The following is a 21,460-nucleotide window of genomic DNA, read 5'->3' as shown; positions in this document are numbered from 1 at the left end:
AACTAAAACTGGAGTCTGCTTATACAAACATACATTCACTGACATAATCCATGCAGAAGAAAATCCATTGTTTGAATCTGAACAGTGAAGTAAGTGGAATAATGGTCTAAAAACAAAAGAGACAGTACTTTAGTCCTTATGAAATGTGAAGTTTGGAAGCACAGTTAGCAAAGACCTGATTAAATGCACACTGAATTCAACTGGGACTATACCCATTGTTTGTTAGGGGCATTTAGTCAGGCACTGATCAGCCAGAAGTGATAAATACTGCCGGGACTGAAATGCCAGAAGCAGCTAGACATTATTTATTTTTGTGGTGATACATTCTCTTTGACAGCCTAGTAAGAGCAACACTGCATTCCTGTGCCAGATGCAGCGTGCAGCACTAGACACAGTAACATAGCTGGAACACTACTAAAAGAGGAATTAATGTAATTGCAATACAAGGAAGCAGCAAGCCCAACTGGAGAACACCTGAATGAGTGCCTCAAGGAAGGCAACCTGGTTAAAGGAGTGAATTTAAGGCTCCTGAGTTGAATTTCAAGCTTTTCTGTAAATGTCCTCTGTAACCTGAGGCAAACTGCATAATTTCAAACCTGACCTGCAAAGCAGATATTTATAGTGTGTCCCTACCTCAGAGTTGTAAGTCTGACTACCTAAATGTTTGCCAAAAACTCGGCAAATTCAAATGGAACATGCTCTAGAAAGGAAAAGTAGTATTTTTTCAGAAAGTAAGAGCTTATGTACAGAAGTGTAGAAGAGGAAAACCTTCATATATGCCCAAATTCATTGAGAGACTTCATCTACAGCAGAAAAGCTGTGACCTGTATTTGAAATACTCCTTTGGTTCTGCCATGTAGAATGGAGACCAGTGATTTAGGTGCAATGATGTGAATTGAATGTTAAAAACTAGTAGCTATGTATCTTCTTGAGTAGTTCAAGAGGAAGACAGCACCCAAGGTGCCACTGATACAAGCCCCTCTGCTTGTGGGGGTGTTCTGAGGAGCTCTCCTGGCTGGGTCAGTGCTTCCCTTCTAAGAGCACAGAACATACAAGCTGTAGCACTGTGCCAGCTTTGGAAATGTTTCTTACAGTGGAGTTTTGTTTTGAATTCCTAGATGTCTGAGGCTCTCTGGAGAGGATGAAAAGTAACTTTGATCTGTGATTTTGACACCCACCCTCATAGATTCTTTCAGCTTTATTTTTTTGTCAATTTTTTGAGAAGAAACCCAGTTCATTGAAAACACAAGTGCAATGAGGGGAGAACCCTTCCAAGATCTGCCAGAAATACTGAAGGTACCATATTTATCACAAGGCACTTGGGAAGGGATGATCAGACATACCTACCCTTCTGCACTCTGATCCTTACTGGTTTCTTATTAATCACAAGCGTGACAGACTTGCAGATGCAAGAGCAAACAGAATTAGTGAAAGAGGGTGCCGTCCTCCTTTAATTAAACCTTTATGCTGAGATTCTATTATTTGATAATATCCTAATGCAAAAGGGAGATAAAAGCTGGTACACACATTGAAATGAAGTCCCCACGCGTTCCCAAATCCTCGGATGAATCTGCTCTTTTCCTGTGCTGCATAAAAGATGTTCCCTATCATCAGAGGTTGTCTTGCATACCAAGTGCTGTTGATTTCTTTCTAATGAATATAAACAAGTCAGAACATAGCTGAGACTCTCATCATCTCACTCCTCACATGTACACGCACACAAACTTCCCTCTCTCTTTCCCTCAGGGTCTCTGAGCGGACAGCAGGTCAAATAGCAGTCACAGTGGGGGAGAGGTATGCAGCAAACAGAAAATAATGAGGAAAACACTGACTTTGCTTTTCAAATAGTAAGGAAGAGTTGGGTAAGAGAATTTCTTGCGAGTGTTGCAAGACAGAATGCTCTTCATTCAGTGAGCTACTTGCAAATCTGGATGCATACATTTGAAGACTTGTTTTTTACAGAAAGGCTCCTCTGAAATGCCTGCTGAGGTCTAGTGTCCCCTTCACATAAGGTTAGTATTAGGTAATCTCAAAGTGCTACAAATGTCCACAAGCTTTCTTGAAGCCTAAGGCCTTCTCAGAGGAATTTCCGCCCCTTGACTTACTTACTTTAATTTTGGTTTTCCCTGCTCTCTCCACCTCCTCCTGCTTTCCACTGCACTAGGTTTTTTCCCTCCTGTTTTTCTATGTCATCCCTGCACTTCTCTGTGCCACCATCTTGAAGCCAGATGTTATACAAAGACTCTGGAGTAAGTTGAAATCTGGGTATGTATTTATTATCCTGCTGGAGGAGTCTAGGTGAAGCTGTAGGAACATGTCACCAAAGTTTCGTATGAAATTAGTTTTACTTGCTCCAATCTGTGAAGAAGTAGAAGACCTCTTACCATCATTTTTATTCAGGAGATTGCTGCTGGTTTAAGATATGAACTATAGAGAAACATTAGCTGTTTTGGGACATATGCTCTCCTGATATCAAAGACTGTATTTTAATGGGAGGATTTTTAAGTTCCAGGTGCTTTCAGAGGCTGGTGTTCATACAAAGTATTTTTCAGAATCAGCGAGGCAGGGCAGGGAGAGGAGGAGTCCTATGTAAGTAAATCTTACTCCTCATGGAGTTTGTATTTTGGTTTTGATGAGGAAAAGACAAAAATCATGTTCCCTTATGCAACTTTGGTGAAATTTAAAAGGCTCTTCCAGCCGTATCCCTGCTGATAGCTTGGTTTTAGCAGGATGAAGAAAAGAAGTAAGCCCTGAAGATGGGAACTTCACAGAAAGTGCCTGGGCAAGTGATTCTGATGTTCGTAAAGAGGAACTTGTTTTACTTTCATGTAAGATGTTAATAAGTGTGGGTGGGTATGATCCCATCTCCTTTCAGACAACTCCCTGAACACTCCCACCTTCAGATATTAACAGATAGTGCTGCAGTTGCCAAATCCCATAAAAACCCAGTCACAGACTCAGTACAGGCAAAGCATAAATGGGTGCATTTATATTGAAGAGGATACATCTGTTTGCAGCAGACATTAATGTGGCCTCATGCTTTCCTTGTGCTGAACTGCAGCTGTTGAGAAAAGAATACAGAGTGACCTTGGATCATCTATTTTGGTTTTATGTCTTCATGGAGCTTTAATAAACTTAATCTTGGTGACGGCCACATTTTTGACAGCAACTTGTTCGTAAGTTTGGGGGTAAAGCAAGATTATGCCAAATGTAATCTTGCATTTTCACCAACCAACCAACCGCCCTGAGAATCACAATACTCTGTGCTGCCTTTGTATCACTTGCCTCCCTGGTGCTAAGATCCTCCAACCTGTTAACTGCTTCTCACCCTGCTGGAGTTTGGAGACCGAGCAAAACCTGTCAGCCACAAGCAGCAGTTACATTCTCTAGTTAACAGAATCCTCTTTGCTTTTGTAAAGGAGAATCTGAGATGTGAATAGTGACAGATTTAGGATTGCTGAGGCTTTCTGGCTCTCTCACAGATTTCAGCAACTAACTTGGAGATGACATGAAGAAAAGCAGAACTCATCTTCTCCCTGCTAGTCATTCTCCTTTATCCACTGTTTCCTACAGGAAGATGGCAATTTGGTCACTTTTCTGACTGCTAAACTGCCCCTGTTCTCACCCTCTAGTTTACTAAAATCACCTCAGTACCTTTCTTCAATCCTCTCAGGGAGTGGCAGCTTCAACAGAAATAACCCTTTCTGTATTCCTGAGGAGAGTCAGATCATCCAGGTAATGTGTGAAGAAGACCAGGCTCTGCTTTGATGGGTCTGAGCTACCCTAGCCTGTAGACTTATTTATGGATGACCTGAGTGCTGCCAGTACCATGGCAGGTAGTGAGTTTCTTCTGCTCCTGTCATCTTTCCTTGAAACATAACACCCTCTTTTGCTTCTGTAACAGATGCCTCTAATGCTTTAGCAGAAACAAACTGTGTGGACTGGGTACAACTGAAAGGGCCAGACCTCTGAGGAAACAATTTGTATCTTCACACCCTTGGGGACACAGAGTCCAAACTTAATAGTTCCTTATGCTCACCTTTGCTATGGGCATTGTCACATACTAATGCAGAAAAAAAGCCCTGAGGCAAATGTGTATGTTGATTTGTGCATAAATCTAGAAAAGAACAGTTCCTCCTTAAATGACAGAAGAAAGCACTCCAGTTTGAGCTGAGCATGAGTAAGCATGTAAGAAAACAGAGGATAGATGCAATTCTAGAGGGAGTGCAATGGCCCTAAACAGACAGTGGTGAGACGCCACCTCATATTCCTGCAGTTAGCTGACACTAGAGGCGTGTGATTTCCATCCAAACTCTATAAAAGCGGCACATTGTTACTCTTCATTCTTATGCATCATGCCCTAAAAAGCAGTTCATTAGCTTTGTAGCCAGTTACTGTTTGCTCTCTTGTGCCATCCATCGTGCCCAGGTATTACAAGGACATGTGGTTCTCTGGCTTGTGTTAGTAATCATCCTGACCAAGTGCTCCCAAGTAGATGTGGTTCAGTTTCCTGTTTTTTTCTTATTCAAAGGCTTTTTTTTTTTTTAATTCAGATTTTATTTATCTGAAAGAGTTGCCTCTGTGTTGTTCAGGCTTTTCACAGACAAGCATCCTAGGCATGAATTTTCCCTGTCTATATTAATCAAATGATAATGAAAAGAATACAAAAGTGAAAACTTGTTGTTTGACATCTTCCCCAAGCATCCTCATTCCCAAAGCCATGTGGAATTATTGGAAGGAAATACTGTTGGAATATCAATGCCTTAAATCTGGACATGTCAGAAGTTTTTAACTTCTGACTGAAAGTGACCCTGGCTTCTAAAATTGACTACCTACAGATCTTCTGAGGCAGTTTGCCACTGATACTGGTTACGAGCAAACCGCTGTTAAAGCACACTGATACAGAGGAAGAGGGCATGGAAAGCTGCAGTACACAGAAGCACTGAACAAACGGATTTAAACTTGTGGTCCCACGAGATGCTTTTGAAAAACACAGATTAAAGAATGAGATGACACGTGATAGCCAGTACAGAACCAAGTATTGCAGTGAGGTCAGGCACCTAAGGTTGTCTGAGAGTAGCCTATGTGACTTCCAGAACTCCTGCCTTAGATTTCAACCCTGACTAGTTCCTTCCCTTGAGCTGCTCTGTGCAAACACTGGGCATTGTGAATATGTTAACCAAAATGCTGCTTCATCTTCCTTTTCAACATTAGGCTTCTGCTTTGGGCATTGCTCTTGATCTGATGAGCGTTCCCAGGTACTGCTCTGCCACTTACACTGTTAACATTAGCTGTAAGAAAAGGAGACAATTCATTGCAGTTAGTGCCTTTGTGCAGAGAAATGACTGCAACAAATGAAGGGGTGATACGGGTTCTGGAGTATTTTAGCTACATGAAAATGCTGTCATATGAAATCAGAGTTTATAATAAAAAGGGCTCATCTCAGAAAAACATAAACAGAAGATGGAAATGGTCGTAATGGAAAACAAGTGATAGTGGAACACACAGGTCCTCTTCCTTGAGCCTGCTGGGAATGCTGATTTCAGGCAGACGTGCCATAGTGAAGTCAGTTCCCTCACATGGTCATTACACCCCCTGCAACTCTGCATGTTACAAGTAAGAGCAGAGGTGACAAGTCCCTGATCACTCAACTGTTGAATATAGAAAAATAATTGCTTATTAGAAAAAAAAATCCATCAGAGAACAGCAATTCTTCAGTCTCAGCCTTAGAGAACGAAGACAACTTGCTCAGATACCAGAAAGAGAAGCTACAGCAGCTCTTAGCTTATTCCTTGAGGTCTTAGGCCACATTTTGCCTATGGGAAATAATAAAGTGAGAAGAATATGATTGACTCAAATCAGCAACAGGATTAAACAGAATCACAATTGTGAGCTATTCCTTGGCTTTCTTTTCCCCAGCACAAAATACCTTGTGGTCTTTTTCTGGATTCCCACTGGAACTGCAAATTCATGGAGAATACTTGCAGAGCTGGGCAATAGTTTGTTGCTCTTCTAAGGGCTGTAAAAGGCAGCAGAGAGACACCAGCAAGCAACAGTGCATGTGCTTTATCAGCCGAACAGTCTGTAACTTTCAATATTCTAATATTGTTGAATATTCAGTATTAGCAATCTGACATGTTTCTCAACTGTATGCTATTGCAAAAATCCTTCACCCACATCAACTATTATAATACCTTTGAACCCTAAAACATTCAGCTTCTCTGTTGTTCTGTTGACATAGCTGAGGTTTAATATAGTGTGAGGTTTACACTTTGGAGTGTAACATCAAATGAAATACAGTGCTAAATTTCTTTAGGAGGGATCTTGATGCTGAAACAACAAGTAATGAAAACAAGAAGTGTTGATGTCCTGCAGCAAAAGTTGCTACATACGTCAAAACCCAAAGAAGTTGAGTACCAACAACTATGTTCAAACATTCAATAGACTGCTCAACTTCCATCATTACAGGGTTGTAGCATTGAGCCTTCTGACCTCCCTTTGATTGGTTTAAACATAGTTACCCGTTACCCCTGGGGAAGGACTTTTCATTAGGGACTGCAGTGACAGGACAAGGGATAATGGGTTCAAACTTAAACAGGGGAAGTTTAGATTGGATATAAGGAAGAAATTCTTTACTGTAAGGGTGGTGAGGCACTGGAATGGGTTGCCCAGAGAAGCTGTGAATGCTCCATCCCTGGCGGTGTTTATGGCCAGGTTGGACAGAGCCTTGGGTGACATGGTTTAGTGTGAGGTGTCCCTGCCCGTGGCAGGTGGTTGGAACTGGATGATCTTAAGGTCCTTTCCAACCCTAACTATTCTATGATTCTAATCTATGATTCTATAGAGTCGATGCATCTTCATTCCAGTTAGAAAAAGATTTCCTAATACACATCCCCTCTGTTCAGCCAAATTATAGAATTGTAAGTTTACGTATGTTAAAACTATAATTTGTTTTTAAGTTCAGGCAGTTACTCCTCACAGCAATCAATCCCTACATCAAATAATAAAATAATTTTGACAAGTTCTTAAGCCCAGTATTTAGGAGCACTGAGGCTTTCTGGCTGGAGATGTCACGTTTTCTATGATGCAATCTCATAGGTAGTGTTGCAATCTTCAGTATTTCCCTTTGAAATCTCTTCATGTTGCCAGTCAGGTTTGCCAATGGCTCCTCACAGCATATAAAAGACAAGTTATATCCTGTCTTCTTCAATGAACTGAGTTCTTGTAAATGAACTTCCAGAGAAGACAAGGCGTTTGTTCTTTTGAATGAGCCACAGGAGCCATGCTGAGTTTATTTTAGCTGGGCTTATAGTAGGTCTGATTTTTGCTGATTCCTTCATTTTTCAGCATTTTGGCTGTCTCTTCCAGTTGTTCCTGTTGGGGAGGACTGTGTTTTGAGATTTTCTGAGCCAGAATGCTATTCATGCAGGTTGCTCATCCCTGTGCCTTCCCTCCAAGTAGTCTCACTTGTGTGTGCTGGTGTTCATCACACCTTCTCATGCGTTAATACTGCAAACTGCCCTAAGTATCTTTGAGATTAGCTTCCTTTAAAGCATGAAGTGTACAAAAATCCCAGCAAGCCAGCATTACTTCTACCTAACAAGTTGAGAACTGCACATTCTTTTTAACACCTACAGGATCTGAGTTTGAACTGGGAAGGACTCTTACATAGTGGCTGCCTAGAACATCACTTTATGGTTAAAGGAGGAATCATGAGCTGTAATTCAAACCGTTAAAGGAGGAATCATGAGCTGTAATTCAAACCATTAAAGCAGGAAGGTTTGCTGAAACAGGCAGTATCTGCATGAAAAGTCCAGTGAGTGCAAATGGTAGGTGTAAGTGCAACATCCCTGCTTTCTGCAACAAGGAATCAAACTAGATCTACTGGCATTTTATAGATCACTACTCAATAGAAAATAAAGACACATGAACCTTTTCCATTGGTCTGAATAACTGAAGTGCAAGCCCTGTATTTCCATTAGGGTAAACACTGCTGTTGGATTTGTTCTGGTAATTTATCATTCAGGAATACAAATATAGATTTTCTGATGATACCTAAAAGTGTCCTTTTGCAGTATAAAGTATGGATCATCTTGGATATGCTGTAAGGCTGGATGGGCAACTTCTACTCTTTTAGAAGATCATTTCAGCTAGTATTACTGTTCGCAATGGAAATTCTTGCTGTAAAATTAACCTGCTTTCAGTGGATTATTTTTAAACAGCTTCTTTCAAATTTTCATTTATCAAACATTTATATACTTAACAATTCTCAACCAGTGATTTCGTTGCAAGCTATTCACCATAACTACTGCTTCGAGCACTTGCCATTCATTAGTGTGTAGTGTTCCTGTGGAACTGTCCATGCACATCCCATGGTGGCTTTGCTTTCCCTGGGCTGGACGCCCTCCAATCCCACAAAAAGCTTTCTAGGGGCTCCAGTATGTCTGGGGATGACTGTGAGATGGCTTCTGGCAGCAAAATTAATGCAAATGCATACTCGAATGCATTCTCATGACATATTCCAATCTTGCGATCAAAAATGTGCTTACAGACATTTTAAAGGGAAAAATCTAACTTGGGATACTGTCAAAAGTGCATTTGTTTTTACTTTCACAGTTCAGTTTTGTTTCTTTCACCAGATTCATGTCTCTCAGCCTCAGATCATCAGGGAATGATGTGCTGATCCTGAAAATAGTAAATTAACATAAAAGTCACCTCCTGACATCAGGGCATGGCATATTTTCATATGAGGGGAATGACATGATTCCTTGGGGTTTGTTTTGCTGCATACTCACCCCTAGTTCATTTAAGAAAATAAATCCACAAATGTTATAAATCTGCCACTTCAATCTGGAAAGTGAGCAAATGTAGAAGAAGCAGCAGTCTGAGTGCAGTGAGAACACAGGTGAAGAAGGTTGTGCTTGCTGCAGAACATAACTCCATTCACCTGATGCTCATATTCACCCTCTTCACTCTGGTTTTGGGGTACAGATTTGAAACCCATCTCTCCAAACCTCAAGGCCAGTATTTTGATAGGCACCCTTGCTAACCTTGCCCTTCCCAGAGTACTTCCATTGTATCCTATGCACAGGGCAAGGGTGAAACAGAAAATTGTGCAGTCTTGCAGTGTCACAGATTGAGACAACACACGGTTGTACTGACGGTACCACCCTTAGGGTCACCCTAAAGCCTTTGCAGTCTGCATAGGAAGCTCCCAACTTACGGATCAAAGGCAAGTTCTGCCACTGCCAAGATGTTAGCGTCGAGACAAACACATAACCACTGGGATGGTATTTTATTGTAAAAACTTCACCCTCTCTAACAAAGAGGTCTGACAAGCACCATAAAATTAGAACTGTTTCTGAACACACAAACCCAGTGACAAATTTGTAATGGGGCTTTCCCACTTGTACTTGACCTGTGTACCTTAGATTACAGTTTCTCCTCAGTGCCACAACTGCAACCTTTCCATGCCTTAAACCAAGCTGTGCTGGACAAGCCGGCCTTGTTCTCCCGAAGTATTGGCTAAATGTGCTAAATGGGCTCTGGAAAGTGAAGGCTCTGAGGATTTAATCGTGAATTTCAGTGGATTCATTGGATTCAGTGCTCAGGGGTGCTCACGATGGGCTTTTTTCTTTGGAACTTTTAGCAAATGTTGCCTTTGCGTTTTTGTGTGGTATGTGTTTACTGTTCATTTGTGCTGCACATGCTGTGAGAAATCAAGCCATTATGTTGGGAGGTTTTATTCCTTTCTCCTGCTTTCATTCTTTTTATCCCTCCCCTCCAAAATCCTTGCAATTCCTTTCATTATTGCATGTTAACAGGACAAAAGAAATAAATACTTGACAGAAGATGCAAGCTGTGTTTCTGTTTTACTTCGGAGCTGCTGCAGGAACTGAATACCAGGCTGCAAGGTCGAAAAATAAAGGAAAAAAAAGGAAACTGCCAGAAAAACCTCCGTGCTCCAACCACAGGTTGCATCGCCTGCCTATTGTAAAGCGAATCTCAGCCCGCAAGCCCGAAGAGCGTAAAGTGTAAATCTCCGAGTGTTTCATATAGTTTCCTTGTCATGTGGCCATTAAATTTTATAACCTTTGCGTTTCAAGTGGAACAATGAACGCAAATCCCTTCTGCCCGCCCTAATGGGGCCCACGGGGGCTATTGCCGATATCGCGGCTGACCGGTAAGCAGGAAACCCGCCTGCGGGACGGCGGCCCGTGCCTGCACGCTTTGGAACCTGCCTCAGCCAGGGGACGGGGAAGAGGGATGGAGGGATGGATGAAGGGATGAAGGGATGGAGGGATGGATGAAGGGATGAAGGGATGGAGGGATGGATGAAGGGATGGAGGGATGGATGAAGGGATGAAGGGATGGAGGGATGGATGAAGGGATGAAAGGACGAGCCCGCGCGGCCGGCGGACCGTTAGAACGGTGAGGGGCGGGCCCAAGGGACACCTGCCCGCGCGCCACAGAAGCTTCCAGAGGCGGCTCGGCGGTGAGCGGGAGTGGGGCTTGCGCGGGCGGAGCCTGTGGAACGGCTCCCGGGGGACCCCGCACCCGGAAGGCCCCGCGCCTCTGCTGCCATCGCCCCCGGGGCCCCTGAGGCGGCGCGGTGGCGGGAGGGCGCGGCGCGGGAAGTGCGAAGTGGTCGTTACCAGCTTGTGAGGGAGCATCAGCACAGCGGGACAGCCGCGGGTGACCCGCTGGAGCCCTGCTGTGGGGGGTGATCTCTGTGTTTTCGGCTTTAGTTCCGTTTCGTTTTAAGCGTCGTATTTGAGGTTCTTGGTAACCAGCCTGGGCTGAAGCACGACGGTCTGCTGTTAATCCAGGTACGGGTTCGCGACAGAAGCAACAAGTGGAAGAGCACAGAACCTTAAGTGGAGGGGTTCATGTTTGTGCAGGGGAAGAGATTTCCTCCGATTTATGGAATTTGCGAGGACAAAAAGAATCTACCAGAGAGTCCAAAATGCCGAGTTTCTGATTGCTGCCCTCTTACTTTTCCATAATGGGAAGGGTTTGAAAGGAAGGGGCAGGACTGTCGGGTTTGTTTGGTTTGGTTGTTTTGAGTTTTTTGTTGGTTTTTCATTGTTTCCCCCACAAACAGTAGCAGCGTTTAAATTGGGTATGTTGAGAAGAGGACATTTGTTTCCTTTAGTGCTCTACCTGTTAATTGGTCTCCTGTATGTTGTCGATTCAGAGTGAAAGCTGCTTCCCTGAACGCCTGGGTTTTCACGAGTTGTTTCTGTTGTTAACAAACGCTGGATTTGGGGGGTGACTTGAATGTTTAAAATCGCCGTGTCAAGGATTGTATTTATTTATTTTTATTTAAAGAGGCAGTTTATAACCACAAGTTGTGAATGATCTGAGGTGCATTGCAGTTCAGCTTGTCTTTAATTTTCCCATGCTGGTATGGTATCTTTTGGAGTATTTTTGCTTTCCCGTGTAGTGGAGGGAAGGAGCCCAAAACCGGAATACGTAGCACTTGAAATCTTGGGGTTGATTTTATGCCTTACCTTTGTCATCTGCTGCATCAATCCTGTGCCTTTTTACCCGTGTGTGAACGGTTTCAACAGTTTGGAAGAGGTGTTAAAGCCTCTTAACAAAGGTCTCGAAATTTTGCACAAAGAACTCATTGTATAGAAATTACGGTTGTCTGTTAATAGTGTAATTACCCTGCTGCAGTGATAGGTGGGTGTCTGTGCTGGTCCTGCTGTTGAGAAATGCAGATACTGTTGAGTTATGCAGTGTGGGCTGAGAGTTCGGTGTGTATCCCCTGTTCTCTTATGTAGCAGTGTGAAGGTTGATATCTTCCTGACAACCCCACTTGGCTCTTCTTAGCAATTTTCATGCCTTGAAAATATGCAGGAGTTATGTGAGGCATGCTGAGTCACGTTCTGTGATAAGGGCCCGCGATTCCTTTAGTAACAAGGACCCTATGTTGCTAACTGGTATTTTGTTACCTTGGTTTGAAATGGGTGGTGTCACTAAATTAGTGACCACATCAGAACTATGCTGGCTTGCACTGCTTCCAGAGAAATTAAGCCATGTGTCAAGCCCAGGCCGTCTGATTATGCAAGTTTAGTATTATTCATAGACCAGAAGGAATTTCCACTTGATGTAAAGCTGTCAGGCTGTGTCTGCTCCCTCAGTCAGTGGGACAGCGACTTTGTTGTCTATGTGTATAGTGATACTGTAGTGGGGTTTTGGGGCACTGTAGTGATACAGTTTAATAATAATAAGCTGTTAGGGTTTCTACAGGAGTTAAAGCATCTTACGTATATTAAAGCTGTGGAACAGCCTTAAGGTCCTTTGTGAGTCAAAGAGTAAAATGGAAGTGAAGGTTTACAGGAAACATTTATTCTTCTCTGCTAATAGCATCCTAACTCACTATAGAGGCAGAGAGTGCCAGCAGGTGAGTATAGAAGTGTTGATTCTTGGGAGTCCAAGATTAAACATGAAAGAGAGTGCTGGTAGCTTGGTCAAGCAGTGAAAGCACAGCAGGCTCGGTTTGTACGCTGTTCCCTGGTGATGTATCCGATTATTGAGAAGGCCAACATGCCTTGTGTTGCCCCAGAGTCCTGGACACAGCAGGAAAATAATGAAACGCTGCCAGAAATGCGAGTTCTTGGGCAGATTTTTCACTAGTTTGCCTCACCTGATGGGGGGCTCTGATGTGTGAATCATGGAGTGTGTTTTCTAGGAAGTGAAACCCCTGCCCTGCTTACTGCTGTCGCAGTGGGGGTGACTTCAGGGTGATCTTGTGACACTGTTGTTGGGTACAGGGGGAGGATATGTGGGAAAGCTGTACAATAATGAGTGAAAGGCAGTTTCTGAGCAGAACCTTTTCTGTATTATGCAGGATGAGTAGCCTATGGATGCATTAAGGTCCATGGATCAGGAATCCTTTTCTCCAAAGAGCAGCAGTACCACGTCTCACTGCCCCAGTCTTTCCTTCACTGAGTTTATGGGATGTGAGGGGTGATTCAGAGAAAACTCCAGGACAAACTCGCCAACAGAGTTCAAGCTGACAAGCAGGTATTCTTTATTGGGGCGCCGGGAGACATGGTGGATAGCTCCTCCTAACGTGTGTCCCCGAATTGCTATACAGGTCATCCTTGTATGGTCACTGGGCATATTACATCATTTTCCAGAAAGTTTTCCTGCATGCATACAAAAATGTGATGGTGGTCTTTAAGGGTCGGTTTTTCTCAACAATGTTCATAACCAGCTTAATTAACATTACACCCTGTCCTGCTTATCGGTTAGTTTAGCTGCTCTCATCCTGGACATCTGCTAGTCCCGGATACTCCCTGGTAGATGCTTACACCAGCTTAATGGGTTTATTAACACCCCAAACATAATCTGTGCCCACCCTGGACATCTGCTAGGCCCAGATATTCCCCATCCCCAGGTCCTGTTTTTCTATTCTGTTTTTCTCACACCTTTTGTGCTAAGGTCCTGAGGACCTGAAACTATGTCAACGACCTTCAAGCACTGCAGTTATTTTCCATTACAAAGCCATCAAACTTAACATTACTTAGAACTGATTACATTTTGTACTTTTGTGCCCCCTTGTCTCAGGGGAGAAAAAACATCTAGGGTCTTCCTTCTTATGCTCCATGTTACTGCTCTGTTCTTTGCAGCATTTTAAGTATGTCTGTTGTGTTCCTTTTGAGGACCTTGAGCTGCAGAAATGAGGTAATGGACATACTGGACTAATGTATCTTTGAGATCATGAAAGTAGTAGGAACTGTGTGACCGTCCTCTTGCAAGGGCTTCTAAACTGGTTCAGGAATCTGTTTCAGGCTACCTCAGGAAGTGCTGCATCCTTGGAAGAGCTCTGGGCTGCAGAGGAGGTGGGGGTGCAGAGTGGGTGCCATCCAGCCTTGGGAAAACTGATAAGTTTGAGCACAGTATTGGGCAAAGCTGCTGACTGCAGAACTTTTCTGTTTGCTCCTGAGGATGAGGCCTGTTGAAGTGTAGAGCATAAATAATTATTATCTCTCCAGTGCAGGGTCTCTCAGGCTGTGCTTGGCCCTCTGTTCCAGCCCCCGCTCCATTCAGCAGGGTCAGGAGAAGGGAACAAGAGCCGGTGTCTTTGGCTGACATGAACCCACTGGGGAGGGATGAGAGGAAGGGGGTCCTGGGGGCTGGGTTCAGAGTAAGGTTAGCCAAATACTGGATAAATTAAGAAAGAGAAACAGACAGCTCAGCTTGCAGTGAACTTTTCACCCAGCTAACCTGTTCCTCACCCTGCATTGCACAGGTGGAGTACAACTCAAGTAGAGCACAACCCTTATGCTCCCTGCCGCCTTTCTCTGCTGTAGCATAAAGCATGGCCAAGGAGAGAACAGGAACTGAAAAGAGTTTGAGTTGCTATTTTGAGTCCAACAAATACTGTAGTACTGAGTCCACAACTCGTTAAAGTTGTAAAGTAGGTACGCTTTATTCAGCTGAGGCGCATGGGGGATAGTTTCTCCAAAGGCATGTGCACCCCAGCGTCATTTTCCCTCTACATTTATTCTCTAAAGCGTTACATATGCATTAGGTTACACAACATGCCTATACATATTCATATCCTTTTCCTGCTTCATATTATAATGAGCTAAAGCTTCCTTCACACCTGCGCAGTGCCCCCTGGTGGTCGTGGGCAAGGGTCTCGAGATGAAGTAAAGGAGTCTTCCTCACTCTTGAACTTTTCACCTTCGTCTTGTACGTGTGCTTGCTAGTCCCCTGGCTTCGGTTCAAACCATAGTTCCAGTCTCAGCTGGGTCTTCACCAGGTGTATGGTGTTGCAAGTAGAAACTTTGACCACCAGTTCCCCTTATCTGATGTTCTTTCCTTTCTTACACAAGTTTACATTAAACACCAGCTGCACTTCTAGACAAATAACTTATTGTTAACTAAAGAGATTGAAGATATTCAGAAGAATAACATAGGTTTAACATTCGGTTATTAATTCAGGCCCCCTATCAGTTCTAATTGCTGTCTTAAGAGCACTGAAGTTAAAACCACTAGTTGCAGAAGGGTTTAGTCATTTGCTCTAGTTTAAAGCAAGGACCAGTAATTCTCATCATAGAGGATTGGGAAGAAATTCCATTCTGGAGACGGCAAGGAACAAATGACAGTGTCTAAACTGCGATGACTGGAGATTCTTTGTGGGAAAACAAAAGACTGGTGGAAATTTAGTGAATTCTGTTGTTTATATTTCTCTGACTTTTCTTCTGCATTTGCAGGGCAAGTAAATACAAATAATTGATGACAGATGTAAAAACATAGCATTATGCTAGCCATTAAGCTTTGTAATTTTTCTTAATAATATATATTGATAAGGAGACATGGCATATTTGGGCTCTTATGTCACTTTGTTTAGTGGGCTTTGCTCCAGAGGTGCAGTATGGAACCAAGAGCTGGCTTTGTCCTGCTGACCCTTTCCTAAATCCCTACTGGTTCCTCTCCCTCTCTTCCAAGAAAGCTCCAAGTAAATTAAAGTCCCTAGGTTTTAAGTAGTTGTTCCACCACAGTCTGCATAGTGGTGAGACTGAAGTTTTTGATATGCTTTCTTAGACCATTTTTCTGTTCTATAGCTGTGGTAAGTTTGTTGGAAAGTAACACGTGGTTACTCTCCGTAAAGCACTGTGACCTAGTTTTTAGGCTAAAAATAACTGTTTTGAAATTGGGACTTTTTAGTTTTCTGATCTTACTTTTTCCTTTTCACTTATCATAGGTAAAGTCTGAAACCCATAGAAACATGTCTAATGCATAGTATTTCCAGGAGGTAAGTCCTCTGTGTGCCTAAGTTCCGTAAAACAGGTCCTTGCAAACACTCCCTTAAGAAACCTTTACCGCACTTTTGCTGCTGGTGATGGTAGTGAATGCCGGGAGCTCTGTGTCTAAAAAGGGAAGAGCATTATATAAACCTAGAGATAATCTCTGACTTCAGGAAGCTGTGAGCCTTCCTGGAGCAGTGAGGTTTTCAGTTTGCCTCCTGTTCTGTGCTCAATGCAAAGTGATGGTTTCTACCCCCCATTTTGGATCTAGGAAGAAGTTTTAAGTTCTTCTGGGACTGACTATGTGTAAATGTCAGCTCACTTACAGCTCCTCAGGTCTAGCTTAGGCGATTGGCTGCAAAGTAGCACCGATAGTGTCTCCCTTGGTATCCCAGATTCCTGGAACGACAGGAGCTCAGACAAACAGAAGCACGTTGTCCAGATGTGGATCCAGGTCAGCCCTGTATTGCAGTAGCTGGTGTCAGCCATCTTGTGGTGCCACTCTAGGTTACAGGAAAACTGGAGAGGAAGTGTGGGAAGAAAGGCCATGCCTACTGCAGAGCTTACTGCTATTGTGTGCAGTCTGCAGACACCTCTTGTACCAGAGGGTGAGAATGTAATTTGCTTTTTTGATAGTCTGCTATTTTGCCCATCAGGTGAGAAACACGTGTGGATTGGATGCAGAAGCTCAGTATTTCTGACAGAAGAGGGCCATGGTTGTGTAGATTGGGAAGAGGGGGGGTCTGTTAGAAAGCGTGGAGTAAAGGGGTGTGAACTGTACTGTGGTTGCTGTTGGGTTCCTGAGCTTGTCTGTTGCCAATGGTACTAGTTGTTTATCAAACAGGTTTTCTTCTCGTGCAGTTGTGTAAAAAGATAAAAGTAGTTGACACCTGTATAAGGCAGCGCTGCTCTCTGCTGCCTCTTCCCCTGCAAAGACAGGAACATCTCAGTTTGGTGAGCCCAATTAGAGGATGGATTCTGTTCAAACTCACTTTGTTGTTGTTTGCTAAATTTGGGCTTTTGCTTCATTGTTCTGGTTTGGTTTTGTTCCCTTGGGATGGTTCTGGCTGGCTAATTTTATAACCCATAGTTTCAAATGCAAATACCATCACTGGGAAGGGGGTGGGGCAATCACAAGTTCAGTGGTCATCAGATAATTGGGACCACTCCTTTAAGCAGGTTCAGCAAAGCTCCAAGATGCATCATAATTATCTAAAGACAAATTTGCTTCTCTGACCTGTCAGTTAGAGTGTATCCTCCACAAAAGTTGCTCCTGTTTAGTCATGTTGGTGAAACATTCTAGGCTTGTTTGGCAATTCACCTTGTGGCTCGAAACCATTGTATCATGGCAGGTTTGTTCCTTCTGCTGTATTTTTTACTGCCCCTTGAGTGACACCATTTAAATGATGAGTCTCTGAGAGATGATTCATACCAAAGAAGATCTAACAATTGTTACCAGTTATTCAAATCAGTGTTACTGATTTCCCGCATCCACCCACTGGTCCCTTGAGCTCTCCCACCCACTCGTTTGTCCTAATAATTCCCAGACTTTCTGGCTGTAGGCTCTGTATGCCCTCTTCTGTGTTTCTGTGCTGAGGTGTAAGTTATCTAGCTCTTCCCACAGAACATTTAGGGCTTGGCTACAGCAACTTATGTAGGTAGACAAGAACTCTAATTGAGCTAGCAAGGTCGATAGTTAGCAGCTTCAGTAAAGCTTCAAACCGTGTTCACAACACATCTACCTCACCTCACTGTGCTGTGGCTGTGATGTTGGCAGTCTCTGAGGGAGCTAGTTCAAAGCTAGATGAGTAATGTATCTGCAGGCTGAATTGCTGGGGTGCCCAGAACTACAAACTGGATTCTCTAGAGGAGTCCTGCAAAGAATTAGGCTAGTTACACATTGTGCACTAACAGAGACTTGCACCAGTAGTGACCCCATGTGCTGCTGCTGTTCAGTTCATAGTTATGATTGTTTCTTCCTTCTCACAAACAGATCTTCAACCCATGAGGCTTGTTTCTCCAGGCCTGTGAACTGAAATCTGTATTGTGCAGTGATTTGTATTGTCAATGTAAACAGTAAGCTGCTTTTGAGAGCAGCCGTGTTTTCTTCAAGCAGCTCCTTTGTCTGGCCCTGTTTTCCCGTCACGTTCTTTTCTTTTCATATCCCTATGCATTATTCCTTGGTCTTACCTGTCTGAGTCCTTTCCACATCTGTATTCTCATTTCTTTTACCTTCCTCAGTCCTCTCCTCTCTTAGTAATTTTTGTTGGCTGGAACACACTTGATTTGGCCAGAGTTGGATCTGGAGTCCCAGAGATGGAAAAGGATGAGGCTGAATCAGTTCTGGATACCCACAATGAAATATTTCAGAACACATTGACATTAGGGCAGCTGAAGTAGATTTTAGAGATATTTGTGGCTGTGTTAGACTGTCTTGTGCAAGGCCTAAAAGAAACCGACAGCTGTAGAGGTACAGATAAATGTATGGAGTTGTTCTCTCCTAAGCAAGGAGAACAGTATTCACCCTCCCTGTTTATTAACCCCAGGGGCAGGGTGTTAACTGACTTTGGAGAGTGGGAGAGTTGTAGCTTGAAATTTGTGCAGTCAAAAATCCTTATACAGGAAGTGAAAAGCCACTTCTGTTGTGGAGCTCATTTATTTGCTCTTGGTGGGAGGGGTTGGGATGGCAACAACTGAAAATAAGAATGTTCTCCCTGGTATGCGAGGCAAGTTGCTCATTTCACAGGCAGTGGCAAGGAAAATGAGAAGGGTATCAAGACACAGAGACAAGGTCTTGCTTAGTAAGAGGACATGGAGAGCCTCTTCGGATGACAAAATTCAGTCTGTTTACTAGTATTCCCAAGTTTTTAAAGGGGAAAAAAAAAAAGAACAAACACCCCACCACCCTGTTTAGGATTTTCCTGTAGAGGAGATAAGAGAATATTTTATAATACTAAAGAAAGGGATCTAAACCATAATACATCCCTCGCATAGGATTCCTGTGTTTTCTAGCTCACTGTGCGTTATTTTGATGGTTCTAAGCCATCCAGATAAGTAAAAGGATCACAAGGACTGTGGATTGTTGGCTGTGTTTCTGCAGCCTGTGGACTTAACCCCCATATAAGCCGACAGCTCTTCTGGAGAGGAGTGCTTTACATAGCAAACTCCTCTGGTGCTGGACTGTATTCACTGTTGTGTGAGGGGGTGAAACATCCTGTGTAGCGTGTTGGATTGGCAGGATAAGCTCACACAAAAAGAGCAATATAGCTGCCCCCTTTCTTCCTTTCTGGAAAAGTGAGTGGATTTACGGCTGCTCTGTGTGTGTAGTAAAGCTGGCACTACAACCCCTACTTTGTCAGCAGTAGGACAGTTGAGGGGAAGAAAAGCTTGGCGTAACCCTTGGTATGTTATTTATTATCACTTTGCAGCCCCCTGGAAAATGAACTTTAGCAAATTCTGAGCCGATGGTAAGGGTGAACACTGGGAAAGCCCAGGAATCAGCAAATCCATTGTGTTGTGCTGACAGAAAGATACTGTTACAACACACTTTAGCTGCCAACTTGCTGCAGTCACTCAATCCATCATGGTGGGCTGTTGGATCACAAGCCAGTGAAACTCAGCCTAGTGTGTTATTTTAGTCTTAACATGGACTGTGAGATAAACGGGGCATGAACCTGCCCCCTGGCAAGGGGTTGACCCCTGGCGCCCTCATTAAAGTGCCAATCAAAAAGAGTAATGGAACAGGGAATGGAAAGCTGGCTTCTTCAGCCTGTTACCGTGCTCAGCCTGAGCAACTTTCACAAGCCAAGGGAAACATTTCTTTCCTGAATAGGAGCCAGACCTCCAGAAGTGCCTCCTCTCTGCATGTCTCTGGGGGAACAAGTGCAGAGGCTCTTCCGGGTGTCTTGCTTGTGGTAGAAACCTGTTGGTTACTGCTACCTGTTCAGTGTGAGCAGTGAGAAGAAGTGTTGCTGAATGCAGCCCAGAAGGGGTGCGAATGGTGGTTCTGTGGAATATGCAGGCATTGTGCTGTGCTTGTGTTGAGCATCAGCTGGTCAGTTGCATGGTTTCTGTTGCAAATTGCTTATATTTCAGCATTTGTGTATGAAAGACAGAAACCTGCTTTTTCCCCAGAGCAGTCCAGTTACCAGCGTGAGTCTAGAAGGGTTGCTCGTGTGTGCCAGCTGTGAAAGTGGGCTCTTGTGCTGTGTGTGGGTTATTTCAAACCTCCCCAGGAACCCACAGCTGAGAGATCTTGCAGTAATACCGTAAGCTGTGGGTGAATGTACGGCGAAGGCTCAGTGCTAAGCTGCTTATCGTTGATGGTTATAATTCAAATAGGCATTTAACCTCTGCTTTTACAATGGATGCTTGTCTTTCAAATGCTGAGTGCATCCAACAGATGCTGTGCGAATTTCTGGATGTCCTGTGATGCCTTCTGGGTTTTTGGTGTATAAATACATGTTCTGCATGTCAGCTTCCCTCTGGTGTGTGCTCGAAGGAGAGGGCATAAAGGTTGCTATTGGAAAGAAAGAAAAGTGGGTGAAGGTCTGTGTGCTGTGTGGATTTAGCATTTGAAATCAGGAATCTCAGAGCTGGGGAGTTAGCTCTTAAACCTGCTCATAAATGTCAGCTTTTGGTGTGATCTCAGTGTGATTATGGACTTGGCAGCTGTTTATTTTTGCTCATGTTTTCTCAGTAGGTGGTTTCTCCAGGTAGATACTGGTTTGGTTTAATATATGTATTTATTTTCTTTTAATGGGTAGCATCAGCAGTTGGAATTAGTGTCAGTGAAGCAAAATGTACAGTTAGTGTCATGTTACAAGGCCTAAGAGCGAGAACCATAATAGATTCTTCTGCCACAAAACTAACAAGGTGGTCAAATGTCAAGTTGACATACTGTTGCATGCTGAGGCTGGTACGTATTAGGGAAGCCCTCAAGAAACATTAGAGGAAGCTAGTACAGGTAGCAAATAACTGCATCCAGCTCTGGAGCCCTCAGTACAGGGAAGACATGGACCTGTTGGAGCAAGTCCAGGGGGATGCTGCGAGGGCTGGAGCAGCTCTGCTCTGGAGCCAGGCTGAGGGAGCTGGGCTGGGGCAGCCTGGAGTGGAGAAGGCTCCTGAAGGGGAGACCTGAGAGCAGCCCCAGTGCCTGAAGGGGCTGCAGGAAACCTGGAGAGGGGCTTGGGACAAGGGATGTAGGGACAGGCCAAGGGGAATGGCTTTAACCTGCCAGAGGGGAGACTGAGATGAGGTCTTAGGCAGAAGCTCTTCCCTGTGAGGGTGCTGAGGCGCTGGCACAGGGTGCCCAGAGAAGCTGTGGCTGCCCCATCCCTGGCAATGTTCAAGGCCAGGTTGGACACAGGGGCTTGGAGCAAGCTGCTCTAGTGGAAGGGGTCCCTGCCCGAGGCAGGGGTTGGAGCTGGATTTAAGGTCCCTTCCAACCCAAAATAGTCTATGATTCTGTAAATAGCATGACTGAAGATCAGCTTTATACTGAGCTAAGTCAGAAAGAATAATATTACCAATTTATATACAGTATTGTGTTCTTGTTTTATACATATACTTGTCTGAACTTGGCATGTAAATATGCTGTCTTTGCTTAATCCTCTGAAGACTCATACTGCAACTGCTGTTACACCACAAAGATATATTCTGGCACAGATGGTAGTGCTAAATATAACCTT

The sequence above is a fragment of the Pezoporus wallicus genome, unplaced genomic scaffold (assembly GCF_028554395.1).
Source record: "Pezoporus wallicus isolate ANWC-B61680 ecotype Strahan unplaced genomic scaffold, APGP_CSIRO_Pwel_v1 contig_11175, whole genome shotgun sequence".
Classification (NCBI taxonomy): Eukaryota; Metazoa; Chordata; class Aves; order Psittaciformes; family Psittacidae; genus Pezoporus; species Pezoporus wallicus.
Note: the sequence above shows the minus strand (reverse complement) of the source record.